The sequence below is a fragment of the Nuphar pumila genome, chromosome 5 (genome assembly GCF_984573655.1).
Source record: "Nuphar pumila chromosome 5, dmNupPumi1.hap1.1, whole genome shotgun sequence".
Classification (NCBI taxonomy): domain Eukaryota; kingdom Viridiplantae; phylum Streptophyta; class Magnoliopsida; order Nymphaeales; family Nymphaeaceae; genus Nuphar; species Nuphar pumila.
Window position 1 is genome coordinate 105,347,412 of NC_143253.1, and position 11,642 is coordinate 105,359,053.

At 39.1% G+C, this 11,642-nt stretch overlaps 1 long non-coding RNA gene across 1 annotated transcript; it reads right to left on the reverse strand.

Annotated features, from left to right (window-relative positions):
• Positions 1-5,460: 5,460 nt before the first annotated feature.
• LOC149838004 (uncharacterized) lies at positions 5,461-6,399 on the reverse strand. Its single transcript, XR_016432152.1, has 2 exons — positions 5,812-6,399; positions 5,461-5,603 (listed from the first exon to the last, which is right to left on the reverse strand). It is a non-coding gene; the product is annotated as an uncharacterized LOC149838004 (long non-coding RNA).
• Between the last annotated feature and the right edge of the window lie 5,243 nt (positions 6,400-11,642).

An 11,642-nucleotide genomic window follows, 5' to 3' on the forward strand; every position in this document is an offset into this window, starting at 1 on the left:
CTGGGGAGGAAAATTTTGAATAAAAGAAGGATAATTGACAAGCTTCTTGACTGATAGACGTCCTCAAGATCATTTCTCACAAGAGAGACATTTTGAAAAGGAAGAAGAAGCAAATAAGATGGCGCCAAGCTATTGAAAAATCCGATGACTTTATTGATGCTTTAAAATCAAGGAAAGAGAATGGGATTACATTATTCTTTTTGAAAAAGCAAGATGAGAAATGGGAAATTGTTGGCATTGTCATCTTCTGGAATGATTGTGGAAAAAGCTTAGTCAGGATGACTAGTCCTCTTTTTCATCTTCAACGAGGAGCTTCTTGTCAATGCAGTCTTGAACAATGTTCTTAAGAACGAAGCAGTTTTTTGTATCGTGCTCTACTGCTCGATGAAATTTGCAAAACTGTTCTTTGAATCTGCCCATAATTGCTGGAGGATCATCGACTTTAGGCAACCGAACAAGGTCTTTCTCAAGCATATACTCGAGGATACTCTCGAGTGTCTGATCCAAAGGGGTGAATTCTCGATCAGTTCTCCAGTCCTTGCGCTTTGATTTTTCCTGATCTTTCTTTTGATGCTGAGGGCTGGATTGGAGAGGTTTATCACTGTTGATGTCCTTTCCTTTTTGCCTTTTGATTCTCTCCAAACTGTTGCCATGATCATTCTTGTTGCCTTTGCTATTAGCTGCAAAAGTGAAGTGAGCCTTCTTTTTGGCATCTTGACTGTTTCTTGCAATGGTAATGCCTTCATAGACCCCGTTCTCTATTCCCATCTCGAGCCATTCTGCTCGTTCAATGAGTTCAATGAAAGACTTAGAGGGTGAGGTAGATATTAATCCTCTGAGAGGTTGCGAAAAATTATTAAGGATCAGCGATAAAGCATGCCTTACTGATATAGGATCCCTCATTTTGTTGCAGGTCTCTCTCCATCTGCGAATGAAGTCTCTGGCTTTTTCACTATCTCCCTGCTTCAGATTACAGAGGTGATTTAGCGTTGGTAGCGCTTCAGTATTGAACAAGAATCGTTCAACGAATAAATTCACAACTTTGTCGAACTCTTTCAGCTCTATAGGATTGATATGTTCAACGTACCATTTGGTCGCGACTCCTTCCAGGCTGCGGGGAAAACATAGAAATAATGCTCTGTTATCTCTCTTGAACCTTGAGCACTCAGCAAAGAATGTGGTGAGATGGGCTTTCGGGTCGCCAGAACCATCGAACTTGATGAATTTACAAGGCAGATTTTCCAGATCTTTGTCTCCTTCTAAGCCATCATAAAAATCCTCGCTAGTGAAGACTTTCTTGCCTTTATCCCGAACCTGTAGATCTTTGACTATCTTGGCCATTTCTTTTAACTGTGCTTGAAGCGGTTTTTCTATTGCTTGGCCCTTTGGTTTGCGAGTTGCTCCATGAATGATCTTGCATTCTTCTTCGGTATCATCTGCTGATTCTTCTTCGTCCGAAGTATCTTGAACATGCTCTATGGTTGATTTCTTGGCCACATGATCTCTAATTTTCTGACTGAATGGATTTTTGTCTGAGCTGGTGCCAGCCTGCTCACTCATCATCCTCTTCATCATTTTCTGAAACATCGCGTACATCTGAGGATCTATGCCATTGTCCTCTTGCTGCTGTTATTGACTTCTGACGGGTCGCGGGGAGCCCATCTCTTCTTCTGAGGCTGATGAGTACTGTGGTGATGTGGTTCTTTTTCCTGACCTTGTTCGAACCATCAAATGTTGTGGATGCTCTCTACAGGATGAAGTCTTGATTAGACTCTGAAGGAATTTTGGATTGGGAGGAAAATGATTATTGACGATATGGTAAACAATTGGAAGAATATCCCATTACTAGGGATGGAGTCACCACTGAAATCACGACAATTGTGTTGTCATTCTTTGTAAGAGAAATAACAACGAAAAATGTGCCTTGCTACCTAGGCGAGGTCATCAACCACGAGGAAAAACACCATTTTGAAGGAAAGAGATATCTCTTGGAAAACAATCCGCAAACGGATTTAGAATAAGGAGAAGGCAAGTGGGTAAACAATTTCCACCGCAGTAATCAAGGTATGCACGAGAAAAATAAGGTGAAGAATTTTGCAAATAGACAAAAGGATTGAAAATCCAATAAGAGAAAATATATGATTTTGAAAAATTGCAGGGAGGATAAAAATGCAGATGGAAATTCGAGATCCAGTAGAACAGGAGAATGAAAAATCACCTGGAGTTTTGAAAGAAATTGGATATTTGGGAAAATCTTTCAGGGTTTGAGAAAATAAAGGGAAAAGATGAGAATATGGGTATTTGAAAATATTTTAGAAAAAATATAGGAAAATAGAGGTAATATAAGAACAATCACATCCTGCACAAACATTTATGCACATACAGCACTCCCTAAAAGGCTGACTCTAGATGCATCATTTTGAAAACAGTTGTAGGACCTTAATCCTAACTCTAGGTTCATATCATCTTTGTCCAATCCAGTTATGCTGATATACTCGAATCGAAATCCGAGGTACGTGGCATATAATCTCAACTTAGGTTCTAAGGTAAGGTTTTCCAACATCCTTGAGCGCCTACCGATATACTTCGGACTGTGGCCCGCGGTACGTGGTAGGGGGGTGTTAACCCAAATAATTGGCCCAGTTGTGAGGCTCTGTCCCAAACTAGGGTTCTGGAAGAGAGCCCAGCAACGTGAAGACCAGGTAATGATAGGTAATGGAGGTTTTGAGAAAAATGATCACATGTAAGAAATAGATGGCTCTAAAACCTAGAGAGATAGATTTTTGAAAATCTTTGAAGAAGCATACATTGTTTGCATTCAGATCCTAAATTGAGGAGAGTTGTATTTAGACCTAAGTCTATGTGAGCATAAAAATTTCTCCTCAATCTGGTCCTACCAAACCATGCCTAGGCTATATGCAGTCAATGTCAGCTAGGTCAGAATCTAGGCTCCTAGGTTCGCATGATATAAAAAGTAAAAGAGCTGACATTTTGTGAACACAGTTTTGATAATTAAACTAAGTCAAGCAATATTTTGACCAGACAAGGACAGGTCCCATCACGGTCGCCAAACCTATTATCGTCGCAAAATTTTTCCCGTCTTCCCTTCCTTGCGAAAGAGAGAGGGAAATGCTTTCGCGATTCAAACTTGACCGGATTTTGGAAATTGTTTTGAAATACTCGCCTCCGTTTTGAAAATTGCGGGAAAATCCATAGGATGGGGCTCGACCTGTCGGTACGAGGTTCGACCGTTCCTGCCGCCTTTAACAGGGGTAATCGAACCAAGGACCAAAATTATGCTTGACTTAGTAAAATCATTGAAATTGTGTTCTATCCTAAATGCACAGAGAATTCAGGCATGTGCTATGAGAATTTTGGAAAATGTAAATTGGAAAATATGATGTATGCTTAGAAAACATTTGGAGTTGAAAAACATTTCTCAGGAAAAGATGGAAATCAATCTCTCAGAAAAACTCAGACGAAGAAGGTTTGAAAATCTCGGGAAAGTTTATAAAGACTTAGAAAATCTTGAAGAGATGAGAATCTCGGGAAAATTTTGAGAAAGTTTAAAAAGACTTGGAAAACTATGAAGAAATGAGAATCTCGGGAAAATTTTGAGAAAGTTTATAGACTTGGAAAACTATGAAGAAATGAGAATCTCGGGAAAAATGGAAAAAATTCTTGAGAAAAGATGAACATTTGAAAAGGAAAGCACTTGTTGGGAAAACTCGGACTTTGAGAATTTTCTTAAGAAAAGGATAGAAAATTTATAGGAAAATTCATTGGAGAAGGAAATTTAGAACTTAGGAAATTGAAATCCTGAGAATTTTATCTTTGAAATATCTGAAAATAGCTTTTGATTCTTGAGAAAGAGAAAAAAAATCCTTTTGAAAAGAGTCTTAAGAAAATAACATTTTTCAGAGAAAATCACAGAAAAAACTTTGATTTTGAAAATCCAACTTCGAATATCATCATAGTTTCTTGAAAAATCGATTCCATGAAGTGAAAATCTCTTGAGAAAATCATGAGAAAAACAGATGATGCAAATGATTTGAATGAATGAATGCACTTTGAAAAGATTTCTGAAAAATTTGTTGAAAAAATGTGGATTAAGCCAAAGTAAAGCCTTCACATATTCTGACTGTGGCCATGAATATGTTCAGAGTTTACTTGAGTTAATTCACAATATTTTGAAAATTTAGAAATATGATGTGCATTTTTAAGATAGCCTAAGAGTGTAGGCTCAATGTGACTGGTAGAGAGATGATGGATCTGGGTCTCGTCCATATTTCGACTAGGGCCGTAAATATGGATTCCACCGAGTTCATCAACTCCCTAAGAGTTGGTGCACGTGCCATTCGTGTTCATCCATGGTGAATTTCGAAAATTGAGATATATACATCATAGAATCAGGATATTACTGAAATCAAACTATATGAGATGCATCCTAATCTACGCAGTAAAAGCAAATCTTATTCCAAACTTGATTATTACATCTCTGACATAAATCAAAATAAAATACATAAATGAAAAGAATCAGCCTCCTCCAGATTTTCCTGCAAAATGAGAATTAGTACCAAATAACCAAGAAAATGGGTATATATACTATATACAACGAAGATATACATGTAAATATAGAAATACTTGAATTTATGATAAATGATATATGATAATGAAGATATATTTACAAAAAGTAAAAGAAAAGAAAAATATATGTGATAACCAATGCTCATGAAGGGATATATATATATATAAGTATATATATATGTATATATATATACATATATATACATATATATATACATATATATGTATACATATAGGTAGACATACATAGATATACCTATATATCGATATATTTATACCTATAATAAGAAAATATACACATTAAGGGAAATTCCATATAAAGGGATAAAATCAGAAAATACAGGCATATACAGTTTCTGTAGGTGATTTTACACAGCCGTATTTTCCAATTTATAAGGTAATTTTCAATAAAAATGGGTATGGAGCTTCCCTGTATATCAATAACAAAGCCTGCCAAAGATGGTATAGATATCATGAACGGATATGGATATATCCGTTCATGAACATAGCCGATTTTCAAGACTGCACACCTACAGCAGAAGAGATGGATATAACATATACAATGCAGTGGAAGGAGCATGGGTGGCGACATGACAGGGAACATTCAGGAGCACTTGAAAATGTTATGATTATACCGATCTAACTCACTATGCTAACACAGTATCTAACACACCCTAACACAGTATCTAACACACCCTAACACAGATTAACATGCTCTCCTAACACAGATTTACTGCTAACATGCTAACACACACCAACTACTAATGCACCCACTGACTGTTAACTAACACAGATTATGCTAACATATTGCTAACACAATATACTAATATAGAATAACTACTAACACACTATGCTTAACTCATTTCCATTCAATGAAATTCAGATATCAACTAATTGCAAACTCAGTTTAATCAGTACAATAAGGTTATTAATCAGATTTTTAATACAGCAAATGCTCTCGATTCCATGGCATCTGATCTGGATATCCACCCGTTAATTCCTGCAAATTTCTGCACCTGATATGAAGCCTTGCCATTAGTGCTCCTTCTGTAAGATCATACAAAATCTGAATATTGTTGCTGCAATTATATTTAAAAGAGAACAACAATATTGGAAAACATTATACAATAACTCTTCTCAATTCCAATCAACAAATCAGCAGCCATTTCACTCAATTGCTCAGCAAATGCTTTGAAAGTAATACACTGTGTGAATGTGATTAACCTTAGTTCGACGGAAACTGAGCAGGGAAGGGGTGATTCTTTATTGTTGGACTTGAAGGAAGAGGTGCAGCAGCTATTTGGGTCCTCTGCACCCTACGAAATGCCACCCAGCCCACCAAGGATTGAAGGGTTGGATCTCTTTTCCTGCTGGATGGAGGAGACGTTGAATACCATGGATCGATAAAGGTGTGGTGGGTATAACCACACGGCTGGTGATGATGGGGTTTCTATTGGCTGGACTGAAGTAGAAGTGAAAATACTGGCTGGGCTGCAGCTGGGCTGAAAGGAATTGGGAAGCACGTTGGCTGTTAGAGGTGGAAAATGATGGCAGGAACACGTTGGACCTCTGCTGGCTGGGTTGAGGGAACCGTTGAATTGCTTGGTGGCTGGGCTGAATTGAGGATGCAGGAACCATTGAAAGGCCTGGTGGCTGGGCTGAATGAAGGTGGAAGGCAGCTGATGGAGGTCCTGCGGCTGGGCTGAAGATGGGTGGTCTGATGGGCAGCAGCCGGCTGGAGTTGGAAAAGAACTCCACCCTCAGAATGCCAACCTTCAAAATAGCAAAATCCCCATTAATCGGCCAGGCTTCCTCCCCTCTAATCGATCAATGGCCTTCCCTTTTTAAAAAAATTTCCAGCTCCCTTCAAAAAAAAAAACGCAGCCCCCCCCCCCCCCCATTCATGAGGTTCCGTTACCTCCTTTTTGAATTTTTTTTTTTTGAACTAACCGTTTCAAGAGGGGCGCACCTTATGATTTTTCAAAATTTTGGTTTCATTTCCCTAAGTTTTATGCAAAATTTAAATTTTATTTCTTTAGGGAAATTCGGCTGTGCCATTTAAGGCTGCATCCTTCTTAAAAAAAAAATTTAATTTAAACAAAGCAATAAAAAGGAATGAAATAAAATGAGTATTGAAATAAATGAGAGACTTTTATGGAAATGCCACCTCAATCCATTTTTAAAATCCTTTTGAAAATAAAGTTTTATATATATATATTTTTCAAGTCTTTTATTTTCAAATGGGGTGCCACATGTGTGTGGGCCCGCTAACTAAAAATAAATAAATAAATATTGAGAAATTAAGAAGAATTTGCAAATTGGTATGAACTTTGGATTGGTCCCGCTTGAGAATAAACAACTTACCTGAGATTCTGAGTATGATGCTAGTTCAAAGGCGGGTCCCGCTCCATTTATTTGAAAATACGAGATAAAACATTATTTGTTTTCAAGAATTTGGAAAAATTGGTTTTTCAAGGCAAAATATGGATAAAAGTAAAAAATTTTGTAAAGAGATTTAAAATCTTTTGCAAAAAGTTTTGAGATAAAATCTTTAAAATCAATATCCAAATATCCAGATTGTTTTTCTTGAGAATTTTTTTTTTGTAATTCAAAGTCCTGGGGGTAAAATGGGAAAAAATGGTAATTTTGAATACCCAGGGTTTTTAAAAAAATCAATTTGAAAAAGTTTAAAGATCAAATATGGATTGACAATTTTGAAAATCAGGAGTTCTGGATCTCAAAATGACATGTTGTGCAGTGAAATGATGCAATGCTATGCAAAGACATGTTCTATGAAAAGTCACTTTGAGCTCGGACTTGGAAATTTTAGCTTTTTTTGTCCAGAAAAAGGATTTTGAAATTTTGCCATTTGAAGATGTCTCTGAACCTAAATATGGAAATTTTGAGGCTCAAGAATGAAATTTAGGACTTTCTGCAAGGTTTAATCTTGGAAAATGACCATTTTGCCCTTCATGGGTTCCGAAGAACCGAAATGTGGTGATTGAGGGCGATGTCAAGGAGGTGAGTGAAAATTTGGGGTGTTTACACCTTCCTACGGACCTCAACTACATTATCTATAAACTCACGACTCATAACAATCCCTACTCCATTCCTATTCCTATTTATTCCTGTATACCAAATCTTATATCCCCAAGGTTCTATCACTTTTTCTTTCTCACCTACCCATTTGGTCTCTTGTAGACATAAAATATCAATCTTTCTCCTACACATAACATCTACTAACTCTACCAACTTACCAGTTAAAGATCCTATGTTCCAAGTGGCTAACCTAATTTTATGGTCTTGGACTAACTTCTTTACCCCCACCCGTCCAACAAAGTGAGGGAACCCTTGCCTATTTGACACCACACCCGGGCGCCGGTGTGACGCGTCACTTCCGGGCGACGACCTAGCAACCCTTGCCCATTTATCACTACCTCCGGGCCTATAGAGTACAATGCGTCGCTCAGTAAAGAACGCCCCAACGAAATTCTCATATTGGTTCATATTCATAGGGTATGACTAAGTTTTTATGCTGGCTGTCACAGGCCTACCGCAACCCTCCTCCTTTATCCGGGCTTGGGACCGGCAGTGTATAACTAAACAGTTATACACAGGCGGAGTTATTTGGAGTGAGCAACTAAAATAAGTAAATGGAATAATGCTAAGTATTGAGTGATAAGATCATGCACTAACATACTTGGACAACACATTAGACATTTGAGCAAATGAGCAAGGAAAATACAATTCTAGCATCTTGATCAAAATAAGCAATAGGATTGTGATAATGCGACTAACAGGATGATGGAATTAACAGTTGTATTTAATGGCTATAATAAATATTTCAGCGATTAGCTATTCGAAGTAAGACCTTTCTAGAAATACATCGCACGATATGCACTTAGAAGGAAAAGTACATGTAACTTCACGTTTCTAACATTAGTGAGTTTAACTCATGAGGTGGGTCCATCGCCCACACTAACTAGCCATGGAGTTCTACCATCCCACAAGTCTCAATGACATGGGTATATCAATTCCATCGACATGCCTAAAACGTAATCAATCATCGTGCCACATGTCATTATCCCATGATATCTTGCAATTGAGAGCTACCATATCTACGCAACCAAAAGTCATGTGCGTTGAGAAAATGTTCAAGTGTCAAGTGACATGAACATACATTGGGAATCATAGTGCCCGAATTATTGTTTCAATAATTCCAATTAAGTGCAAAAAACATTAAGCTAACAACTTCCTTATTGTTCTTTGTATCGTAACATCGCATATGATATTAATTTGGTACATGTATTTCGTAAACCACACCATCGCGTAACATGCCAACAATAATGCACACAGGTGACATAAAGCACAAATGAAATGTTACCATGCGTATGGGAGATATATATTTGCATTTCCACGACGACAAGAAAAATATGTGCTAAAATATGATGCGGCAAAAGTAGTCATGATTTGTCTTGCGAAACTAAACCAAACGGCCATCGAGGCCGCAACATGGGGAATCTGTGATATAGCGAAGATGGAGGCCGATAGCATGCTGCCTGCAGCTACAACAACACCACACGAAGGGTTGCACCATGGCCACATTCTGTCCTCAAAACTGAAACATACCAACCCAGGCTGCCGACCAAAACACTGCAGCTGCACGATCCGGCGTGGCTCGGAGCGACACCTCCCAAGGGACCCAGATAGGGTACTGCTGACACACGGGTCCAGCGGCCTGCTGGTCTGGACAGAGGTCCAAACCCACACAGCTAGACCAGGTGGTCCCTAGAAACCTGGCAACAAGTCTGGACATTCGGTCCAGACTTGCCCACACACCAGCACCCGCAACGCCCCATCTGAACTGGGCTCAGTTCAGATGCTGCAGTGCCTGGCTCAGACCTGAACCCCCGCTTGGGCCCTGAGCATAGGTCTGGACCTGGATGTCCAGACCAACAAGGGGTGCAGGCCGCACCACACGAGAGAGAGGCAGGGCACTGCAGGCCAACGCCTGCAACAAGGGCGCCAACACCCAAGGCCGAGAGAGAGAGGTGACGGGTTTGGACTAGGTGCTAGCCCAAACCGTCACATGAGCACCCCATGGAAGACAGTAGCCTTGTTGTCGACCCTTCCACCATGAGTGGTGGCTGCAACATGGGCAGACCACACCCACAACACCACAACCCCATCGGGAAAAGAGAAACAAGACCCCCCCCCCAAAAAAATGCAGCATTTGAAATGAAACGTTGAAAGGAGAACATGCTACACTCACATGCAATGCATGAACCGAATCCGCCATGGGGCTACCGAGAACCCCCTTGTACTCCACGAAATGGAGGAAGGAGGTTCTGGTGCTCAAACCTTAGGCAAAAACCAAAACAACCTCCTCATACTCCAAAAAACGATGAAAGGGGGAATGAGAAAACCAACATGCAACACAAACCAAAATACTCATCCACCAAACCTTCATGCATGTAATAAAATGCATCTTAGGCATTTGGTTTCATGCTAAAAAAGGAAGAGATACCATCATATACATATTTTAGAAAGAAAGCAAAAACATACTAATGGAGGATGGATGAAACCTCACCTTCCATGCATGCCAAAATGGAAGAGAGGGAGGCACACTCCCAAGCTTGTGGTGTAGAAGGGAGTCCCGGCTTGGTACCCACCACTACACCTAAGCTCAAAGAAGGAGCTCGAATCCCCCATTCATGGGCTCCATGAAAATCGTGGGGTGAGAGGGAGAGAGAAAGTAGATGAGAGAATGAGCTCTCTCTCTCTCTCCTCTAAGGTTATATATGCTAGGGTTTCTAATGGATGGCTAGGATTAGCCTAGGAAAGATGGAGGGCTGGGGTGGTTTCACACCCTTCCATGCAATGGCAATCTTGCGATTGCCATGCATGGCCGCCCAAACACACCACACAAATTTCTCTTTTCAAAACTTTCAAAAAGTGTTTCAAAAAATGCCACCATTTAAAATCTTAAATGCCATTCAAACTTTGAAATTTTTATAAAAGCACCCCATGGCTACCTCCCCTCTCTAGCCAATGGGATTGCTCTAATTAAGCTACTAAAAACATTTTACAAGTGTCATGGGCTTCGGCCCACTTGGCCAATCTGCGGCACTCTTTTAAAAAGAATTTCAAACCTTACCTCCATGCCACCGCCCAGCTTGGTCAACCCTTGACCAGCTGGTCCACCAAGGCCTCTAACGTTCTATATGGGGGTCGACCAAGGGCTTAGGTCACACCCTAGTCGGACCCAAGGCCAAAACCAAATAAAAAGTTTTATTTACACACTCAATTTCCACAAAAATTTTAAGACATTCTTATTTAAATTCTCAATTATAATTAAATTTTCAAAGCACATCTTTTAATTTTCATCTATTGCGAAAATCGTTCCTGTTATGACTCATTCCCTATCGATATACGCTCTCCACTAATTCACATGAAATAACGAGGTTTTTTTTTCGTTTGGGCCCCAAATTTAGGGTTCGACTAATCTTATATATTATAAATTTGATTTAGGATTCTCGAAAATTAATGTATCATAGATTGCCTTCAAATCACTATGCATATCTTATTTATGCGATTTAGGGCCTCGTATATTCATTTTTATATACATATATATGTATATAATATATAATTATATGTGAAAACCTCATAATTAATGCAAGCAATTTCCATCACTAAATTACATCATACATTGCATTTTCTCAGAAAAATCGTGGGTCTTACATCCTTCCCTTTTTAAAAGGATTTCGTCCGCAAAATCACAAACATCAAACAACAACAAAATGGTCAGAAAAAAGTTCTCATACTCGCTTCGGTTCCCATGCACATTCTTTGATGCCATGGTGTTGCCAACACACTCTGACCAACAGAATGGTCTAGGTATACAAAACTTGATCTCGATGATCAACTATCTCGACGTGTTTCTCGTTCATTATTATGACTTCTCTTTTAGTGGAGCCTAATAATCAATAACTGAATCTCCAGAAGATTTCTTCAGACAAAACTTGGCAATGTGTCCTGGCTGCTTATACTTGAAA